This window comes from Rhineura floridana, chromosome 9 (assembly GCF_030035675.1).
Source record: "Rhineura floridana isolate rRhiFlo1 chromosome 9, rRhiFlo1.hap2, whole genome shotgun sequence".
NCBI lineage: Eukaryota > Metazoa > Chordata > Lepidosauria > Squamata > Rhineuridae > Rhineura > Rhineura floridana.
In genome coordinates, this window is record NC_084488.1 from 39,545,830 (window position 1) to 39,555,729 (window position 9,900).

A 9,900-nucleotide genomic window follows, 5' to 3' on the forward strand; every position below is an offset into this window, starting at 1 on the left:
ACAACAGAAGATTTCTGTAACTTTAAAGCTGACAACGAGGACATTGAACTTGTCAAGGATTATCAATACCTTGGCACAGTCATTAACCAAAAGGGAGGCAATAGTCAAGAAATCAGAAGAAGGCTAGGACTGGGGAGGGCAGCTGTGAGAAAACTAGGAAATGTCCTCAAATGCAAAGATATGTCACTGAACACTAAAGTCAGGATCATTCAGACCATGGTATTCCCCATCTCTATGTATGGATGTGAAAGTTAGACAGTGAAAAAAGCATCCAAGAAAAATCGACTCATTGGAAATGTGGTGCTGGAGGAGAGCTTTGCACATACCATGGACTGCAAAAAAGACAAATAATTGGGTGTCAGAACAAATTAAACCAGAACTACAGTAGGGCCCCGCTTTATGGCGCTTCACTTTATAGCAATTTGCTAATACAGCGGTCTCAACTAGACACAATTAGACTAAAGCCCCATTCATACGGCGCTTGTTCCGCTTTTACGGCGGTTTGGGGGCATCATGCCACATTCTGTTCAATGGGTTCCGCTTTACAGTGGTATTTGCTTTACAGCTGGGGTCCAGAACGTAATCCGCCGTATGAGTGGGGCCCTACTGTATCACTAAAAGCTAAAATGATGAAACTGAGGTTATCATGCTTTGGACACATCATGAGAAGACATGATTCACTAGATAAGACAATAATTCTGGGAAAAACAGAAGGGAGCAGAAAAAGAGGAAGACCAAACAAGAGATGGATTTATTCCATAAAGGAAGCCACAGACCTGAACTTACAAGATCTGAACAGGGTGGCTCATGACAGATGCTCTTGGAGGTCACTGATTCATAGGGTCGCCATAAGTTGTAATCGACTTGAAGGCACATAACAACAATTACGACCCACTGAGACCCTGGACAACTACACCTCTGAACACCACAAAGCATGGCCACACTTGTTGGCCAAGTAGTTGTGGCCACCCCATACACTCTCCTGCACACACAGACAGGTAGACACACATGTGCACAGCCCCCGCCCCATGCTGAACCTCTGGCTTATTACCATTCTCTGCTCATCAAATGATCAGTTTGATTCCCATCAGGGTGCTGGGCTCTACCCACCCCAGTGCTGCATTTACTTTAAATGTATGGCCTTTTTGCTGCTGCCACTGCCCAAATAAATAGGGTCAGAGGGTAGGGCTGCATTAAGCCCCTGAACTGAGGATTAGACACTCCTGGAAAAATAGGATGATAAAGCTTGAACATGCTATTTACCATAAGTTGGGCCAGGTTCCCCAGCCCTGTACTAAAAGGACTTAGCACTTAGATCCCAGTCCTGTGCACAATTGCCCCAATGAACTGAGTGATTTGTAAGTAAGCATGCATATGATTGCACTGTTAGATTACAGAGAAGAAAAGGAAGCCTATTATATCTGAGAATGGCTCTGGGGGATTCACATGACCTGTCCTATACATTCACAAACACAAGGGAGGAGCAGGCATTTAGGTTTAATGTGAAAGGGCTGAACATGGAGGAGCCCTATGCAGTGGTGGTTGGTGGTTCCATGTCAGTGGGGCAGTGGAATCCACTCCATGTTTTAGTCCAAACTTTCAAGCTTCAGCACCTTGGACAGATCCTTGAAAGTTCAGACTGAAACCCGGAGTAGATTCCACTGCCCCACTGATGTGGAACTACCAGCCGCCATTGGCCGCATGTGAGTAAGTGGCCCCTTCACATTGACCCTGAACACTGTGCCAGTAGGGGCCATGCAGTCAGTGAGGATGATCCTGCTCCTGTTTGTGAATGAGTGGATTGTGTATATTTATCTCTTTTGTCATCTTCCCAAAAAGATTTTGCCAGTTCATCTAGAATTGGCAACTCCCCACCCCATCCCACTGGTCCTGTTTCTTTAACAGCATGGACATTTAGTAGGTGGAGCGTTTCATGGACATGGACATTTAGTAGGTGCAGCATTTCATGGACATGGACATTTAGTAGATGAAGCATTTCCAATCCAGCAGGCTCTTCCAGAAGACTTGTTTATTAATCATTTATCTTGATTTGTTTGCAGTACACTTACATGAAGGTTAGACTACACCCAGTTTTTATTGAGCACTTTGTCTGATTTGTTTGCAGGATGTTATGCAACAATGAGCACTCATCCTGATCTACTTATGGGATCTTCTTAATAATTTGTTAATTATTATGCTTTTCAGGGCATTTCCGAACCACAAAAAAATCCTTTTTAAAAAGTGGATTTGTTCCACTAGAGCAACAGAGCACTTTAATTTGCTTTGATTGCACAAGTATAAATTTCTGGTATGTGTTTGAACCTCTCCACAAAATAGCAACAGTCTGAAGGCACCCTTTATCATCATGCTAGAAAAAGAAAAATTAGCAGGTGTTGCTTTTGCTTTCATGAAAAAGTGACAGGAAAGGCTTCATCTATTAAATTTCCATGTGCCAGGCTGCTGAGAGGGACAGAAGAAGGACCAATGAAAGAAAACATGGTGATTCTATCATCATTTTAAGAAAACCAATCTGTCCAGAGATATCACAGAGCTTGAAAGACCATTGTGTAGTTTAGAAATCTGTTTACAAAAGCAATTGGGACTAATTGTTCGTTTCACTCAAGTTCCAAAATAGCAAGGGGAGTGTGCCTGGTGCCAGGAGCTCTTCAACACACACACCACCCTTGGAATCCATTTAATGAATGACTCCTGATCACTATCTCAGTTTCTCATCATATGAAATTGAACTCAGATATTGACCTATCTGCATTACAGTAACATTGAAAGGATTAAAGTTAATTATTGTATGCAGAACTCCCTGTTGATTCGATACTGCCACTGTTTAATCCCAAGCAATCAAATGCAGATGGCTCTTCATCACAACCTTGGGTGCTGCAGGTAATCCTTAAGGGCCTGCTGTGCTGCCCCATGAGTGTGATGACTTGGTCACCTTCCTACCTTCCATGTCATCATCCACAGGCTCAGGCTGACAGTTGGACCCTGAATCAAGGGACATGACAAGCATCAGGAAATCAAGAGCAATGGTGGTTTCCTAACATATATGTGTTAACATATCCTCTCTCTTAGATACACAATGGAAGCCTTGTTGAAAGGTGAAATAAAGATGGATGCGCTTAATGAGGACAGTGATCAGTCTTCAGACAAAGACCAGGAAGGAGATGACTTGGAAAATGACTTCTTTAACATCCAACCCCAGGGCAAGAAGTCAGCAGTGGACACTGCTGATGAGGAATTGAGGTACCTGAGGTCTCCCAGCAGGGAACTGTCATCATTCCATGGCTTTCCATGTGTGCTGCGGTGTTTTTTGCGGCACAGCACAGGTATGCCTTCAAGTGCCGCAGTAGAATGCCTGTTCAGTACCAGTGGGAACATAACGACTGTAAAAAGACATTCCTTGTCTGATGTGCTCTTTGAGCATCTTGTTCTTTTGAGACATAACGGAAATGCATTGTAAAAGCAGCACTTCAAGTGTAAAATTTGATTTCAGTTGAATTATATGTGTGTTGGGGTATCATCATTGCTGGGGGGATGCGAGATTCTGTTATGCCATTCTGTCAATCTTATGGATAAAAAAAATATTCTAATACCCTCTGTGTGTGTGTGTGTGTGTGTGTGTGTGTTTAATGCTGTTTTAGGCTACTTTAGATGTGCAACAGCCAAGGCCAGCACCTTGTAGGCAATTTTTTTTAAAAAAGTAACTTAACTGTAATTGTAGTGATTACTTTTGAGTAACAGTAAAGTAATCAGTTACTTTCAGAGGGATTGTAATTGTAACAGTAATTACTACTTTTGGGGGCCATGTAACAGTAATTGTAATTATTTTTTAAAAATAGTCTTCCAAGCTCTGCACATGACTCCATAGAAACAATGTTTATCTCCTTCTCTCGACCACACCCTTCCCTGCCCTGGTGCACCTGATAATGGGAAAGGACCTGGTAGCAATTATAGCTGCAAAGAAACCAGCTGGTGAAGCCAAATGGAGAGCCGATGTGCGCTAGCAACAGCAGTGATGATGAGACATAGTAGAGACATCATGCCAACACAACCTGCACAGATCCCAAAGGCCACTGCTAGGGACATATCACAAAATGCATGAGGAGTGATCATTCATTGAGAACTGATTTAAAGTGAGCTATTTGTAGCCAAACAATATTAATGCAGCTCTACAGGGAAGCTCCCTGTTAAAGTTGCCTGGGACAATAAGCCTGCAATCCTACTCACATTTACCTGGGAGTGAGGCCCATTGAATTAAAATGTGCTTACTTCTTAATGCACATGTACCAAGCTTATGTTGTTAGTGAGGGATGCGGAAGAGTTTAACTTGTTGCTGATTTTATTGTAATTTTATTGTAATATTGTATTTTAATCTTGTTTTGTTCACTGCCCAGAGAGCTATTCGCTATGGGCGGTTTAAAAATGAAATAAATGAAATGAAAGAGTAAAGTAGTGCTCTTCTACAACAGAGGGTTGCTGACATGTTGCCCACAAGTGCACACGTGTTCACAGAGGCCTTCTCTGGTGTCCACAGGGCATCCTCTCTTCTTTCCCCCTGCTGACAGTAGGCATGAAGAAGCATTCTACGATAGTTAGTAGAATTGGTTGCAGTGTGATGTGTAGCAACCACAAAGATTGCTCTGGTTTGCAAAAATCCCTATAAGCCCCAAAGACTGGCAATCCCTGTGCTAGAAGCCGCTTACCTGGAAACACCCATGGAAGAAACGAGAGCTAGCAAACAAATAAGAATCTGTGACCTGGAAAAGATGCATAGGAATTTGTATATGATGCCTATCCAAGGCAGCACATTAAATAGTAAATACTGAGATGATGCAATCCAACATTACTAAAATACGGTCAACACCTTATCTTTTCACCAGTTGATGTTTCATCAACTTCTTTTCCTAGTTATTATAGGTATTCTGTTGTTACTGTAGGCAATCCCTCTGTTGCAGTAATAAAATGTCTTCCTCTTGCTCTTCTAAATTGTCATCAGTTAAATGCTCTCTTCAGGCTTAAACATTTTAGGTCCAGTGTTCCAGTCCCTTGCCCCCTCTGCTAAGGAGAGTTTTTGCACATTAGTTTGCTAACAAATATAAAAGAATATAATGAGAAGTTCCACTAGGACTTCAGCCACTTTTATCTAGATGATTCTAGGCAGACGATTAATTTTCTAGACACTATTGTGCAATTACAAAATGACCATTTAGGCACCATCCTGTACTGGAAATTCAAGGTACACAAAGCACGCAGTTAAACTACGGAATTTGTTCCCAGAAGAGGTAGTGATGGCCACCAACCTAGATGGCTTTAAAAGAGGTTTAGACTAATACATAGAAGATAAAGCTGTCAATGGCTACTTGTTATGATGGCTATGCTCTGCCTCCATAGTCAGAGGTAGTATGCTTCCAGATGCCAGTTGCTGGAAACCGCAAGAGGGGAGAGTGATCTTGTGCTCAGGTCCGACTTTCAGGCTTCCCATTGGCATCTGGTTGGCCACTGTGAGAACAGGATGCTGGACTAGAAGTGCCACTGGCCTGATCCAGTAGGCTCTCCTTATGATCACAGCTGTTCTGCCTGAAGTCAAAGAACTCAGTCTCAGATGCGTCTGTGATTTTTTCTCTTTTTATTAAAGTTATTGATACATCAAAAGCGGTGCACCTCATTAACTTAACCACATTTTCTAGGAACCTTTGTCCTGAACTAACACTGACTAAGCATGTTTTTGCAGCTCTAAGACATTGACTCAGCAACTAGGCCCCTCCTCTGCATAAACTTAAGTAGGCTTGGAATCACGCACACAAATGAAAACTCCTCCTCAGCTCCATCTGTTGAATTTCCTGCCTCTGACACCTCTGAGCATGGGGCAAAAGTGGTTTGATCTCAGCCTCCCCCTCCAAAAGAGGGGAGCTGTCTGCCAGTTCAGGTGTGGGAAGCAGTGGGGCGCTTGGCTGGGAGATGTCTGGTGGGCAAGGCTGAGTCCCAGGCACGAGCAGCGGGGGCGTGTCCAACAAAGCAGTGTCTGACAGTTCAGGCTGCACTTCTACAGGGGGACCAGGAACGGAGGGCGCTGTACTGTCCATGTCAGGGGTTAGGGCACGCTGTGGTGTACCTCGCTGCTAGTCCCTTCTCTGGTTTCACAGTCCAAGTTATCATCGTCTGTATCATCCTCGACTATCCTTCCCCTCCCAGCCTGGGTCACAGCAACAACAGTTCCTGCAACACCCAGAGCACACCACAGAATGCATACGTCCTATGATAAAACTATTTGTTCCAGTTCTTTGGTCAGAGAGCTCACACCTGAAGAATTTCCATCATGTATTTTTCAAACTACAGTATCCACCCATTGGAGTGACAAAGCAGATCAACAAGGCCAGACTGATAGACACAGCCTATTACAGAATGATACCCAGGCACAGACTAGAACAGCCTTTCCCATCCTGGAGTCCTCCAGATATTTTAGACTATTACATGGCCAATATTGTATTCCAAAATATTTGGAGGGCACTAGGTTGGGAAAGGCTGGCCTAGAAGTAGTAGTGACAGAACATCACTTGCTATCAAGTTCAGCCAAAACTGCTCCAGCATGTCATCCATGATGTTTAATCCTGGATTTCCTTCACACAGGCCTTAGATGGTAGGCTTCTCCTCACGTACTGCCTGCTAAATTAAAACAGCAACACAGCAGCAATAATGATATATCGATAGACATATAAACCTGGAAATTAGGTCCTGCAACAAACCCCAGATGCTAGCTGTGTCATGCAGGCACACCAAACAGCCATACCATCAAGGGTTCATTCACATACTCATCCTTCAGAGTAATATATTTCTTCACTGGCAAACAATGCCTGTCTGCTATGTTCAAAAGACAAAAATCAGTCTCTTTGCAAAATAATAAATGCAGAGAAAATATGTTAAAAATGTCAACTTACCTGCGCTAAAAACAAAACAATTTCATTTACCTAATGAGCAGTTTAAAGTCTACACCCTCTTTCAGAGGGAACTGCTTATAGTATGAGCAAGTAGCACACTTTGAGAAGGATGAGGTTCTAATCCCATTAGAGAGCAGGTACCAATGTGCTCTCTGAAAGAAAGGGGCCTGATCTGACACTTCGTAGGGGGTTGACAGAAATGCAGGTGGCATAATGGTTGCTGTTCATGCCAGTATGCTCCAAGAATAATCTAGCAATACTGGAGCACACACCATGCAAATAAAACATATTGTGCAAATGAATGACATATAGAAATGATGCAGAGAAGACTCTGAAGAGGCAATGATGATCCACAGGAGGACTTAAACAGCCTAAGGCCCATTTCAACCGTTATGGAAATATGCAGAGATACTCAGCGTCTGAACTGCATGTGTGCCAGTGTGTGTATTTACCTAAAGAGCAGGCTTTTACCCTGCATCAGCATCACTGAGACTGGAGACTTAGTAAAATAAGAAAATATACTTTATTTATAGAAATACATAGTAGATAGGAAAGGCATACCTAGTTCCAACTAACGAACCAAGTTGGAGGTGCAATGCCCAGACTTGGGTATTGCCCTCATGGCTCAGGAGAGAGAACAAAGACAAAGATGTCTCCTCTCTCCTTGGACAGTTGAAGAAGACGACAAAGGAAGAAGGGGCAGGTCAGCTTCCCTGAGCATATCAGTTTACAATGGAAGGAAGTTAGGCAGAGAAGAGCACAGGTGAAGGTAGGCAAGCCTAGCCAGCTGGAGGACCCTAACTTTATCTTCCTTCTGGAATACAAACAAAAGAACCAAAACAGGAGTTGCTCTTCCCCCACTTCCAGCATCAACATTCCACTGGAAGTAGGGATGGGAAGATCTGTCAATTTCAGTTCTCTCCATTTCTCATTTTTCCAACCTTAAATTCAGTTCTCCATATTTCTGCAGCAATTTGCTATTTATAAAAAAAAAATCCTCATGAAAATTCTCCAGCAATTTAGTGCAAATTTATTCCAATACACACATTTTTGTAATCAGCTTTGCCTAACGTAGCCACTTTTGCAAGCCATTTCTTGTCATATAATTATTTATTATTTGATTTATATCCCGCCCTTCCTCCCAGCAGGGCAGCAAAATAATGCATTTTTGCATGCTATTTCCCCTCATATATATATATATATATATATATATATATATATATATATATATTATGCATGCTTTCTCCTAATCTATGCATTTTTGTAAGCATTGGTTGGTTGGCTAACTGCATTTCAAAATTTGAATAAGTGCAAATTCCAAAGGATGGCCATGTTTCGATTCTTGTATTTTTTCAGAAAGTGCGGATTTGATAGATTCGGCTTGAAATGCGAACTGAATTGAAATTCTCACCCATCCCTAACTGGAACACTTTGTTATCAAATATAATTAGTGGGCAGGAATTAGTAAAATATAATTCTATTTTACAATACATGTTTATGTAATACAACTAAAACATACCTGTTAACTCCAGCTACTCCTGGTTGTTAATACTGGCTCCTTGCATCTCTGGCTACTGTAACTGAAACTGAAATTTTTACTGTTTTATTTATATGGTTGTTGTTATATGTCATTTCAATGTTCTGTAAGCTGGCATGGTACTTTGAAGTGAAAGGCAGTGTGTGTGTGTGTGTGTGTGTGTGAGAGAGAGAGAGAGAGAGAGAGAGAGAGAAAGAGAGAGAGAGAGAGAGAGAGAGAGAGAGATTGAATAATGTCTTCAGTGTGAATACTCAGCCAGGCAAAATACTTTTTAAATATTCCCAGGTCTTCTAACATCATTATTTCAGTGGCTGCATTTGCACATCATGTAAGCTGCAAACCATGGTTAGCCATAAACAAGGAGAATGCCCTTGCTTTGCCCTCATGCTAGCACAGCGGAAACAACAAACTATGAACCTCCTTGCCTGTGATGTCCAAACCAAAAAACAAACTATGGTCAGAAACCAAGATGTGTTCTTGCCTTGCTGTTTCGGGAGAAATAAACTGTATCGCAGTGCAGACAACACGGTAAGCAAGAGAACATAGTTTGTTGCTCCCACTCAGGAAGGAGCAACGTTAGAGTAATCCACAGTAAGTCATGGTCTATGGCTTACCATAAAAGATACATCCAGCATCTTTTCAAGATAAATATTATTAGCCTCTATTTTTGACAGCCGTTGTCAGCCCTTTATGTTTTGGCAGTTTATTATTTTTAAAAATGTGTATTTATTTCACATTCTTTAAATAAAAATAAATAAATCTGCATGGTTAGGTGACTTGCTTGTGACTGGCATCATGTTTTTGTTCTCCCTGCAATCTATACAGTTCATTTGTATTATATGTAACTTGTATTTTAATTTTGCTTCTCTTTACACTATTGCATGACAACTTGAGAACTATGTTTCAAGGGGACTAATAAATCATCCTATTCTTCTGCTTCCTTTTCCTGATCATTGTTCTGAATTGAATTGCCTTTGATCTTATAGCTGCTCATGGCTCCTCCAAGCATTTGCTCCCTTCAAACATGATCTTCTACCCAGCTTCAAGTCCACAGTTGTCTCTGATTCTTCTCTGCATGATCCTGTAGTACCTCTCTGAGCATACCTATTGCTTCTGGAACTTTGCTTCTCATGTGACTGATCCAGTGCCAGATCTTTAACCTGTCTGTGATCATATCTCTGGTTCTTGGGTTGAATCCAATGTAGCGCTAAGTAACTTGTTCTGTTCTGCAGTGGAACTACTCCCTCTCTTCCCCCTCTCTGTGCTAATGGAACAAGTACACTGAATACCACCACTTATCTGCCTGTATCTGAACTAGGATCCTGCGCCGGCGCTTCTAAGAGTTTGCCCAAGGTCCAACAGACTGAAGATGTTCAACCCTGTGCTGTGGATTCAAATAAAATGGATAACCTT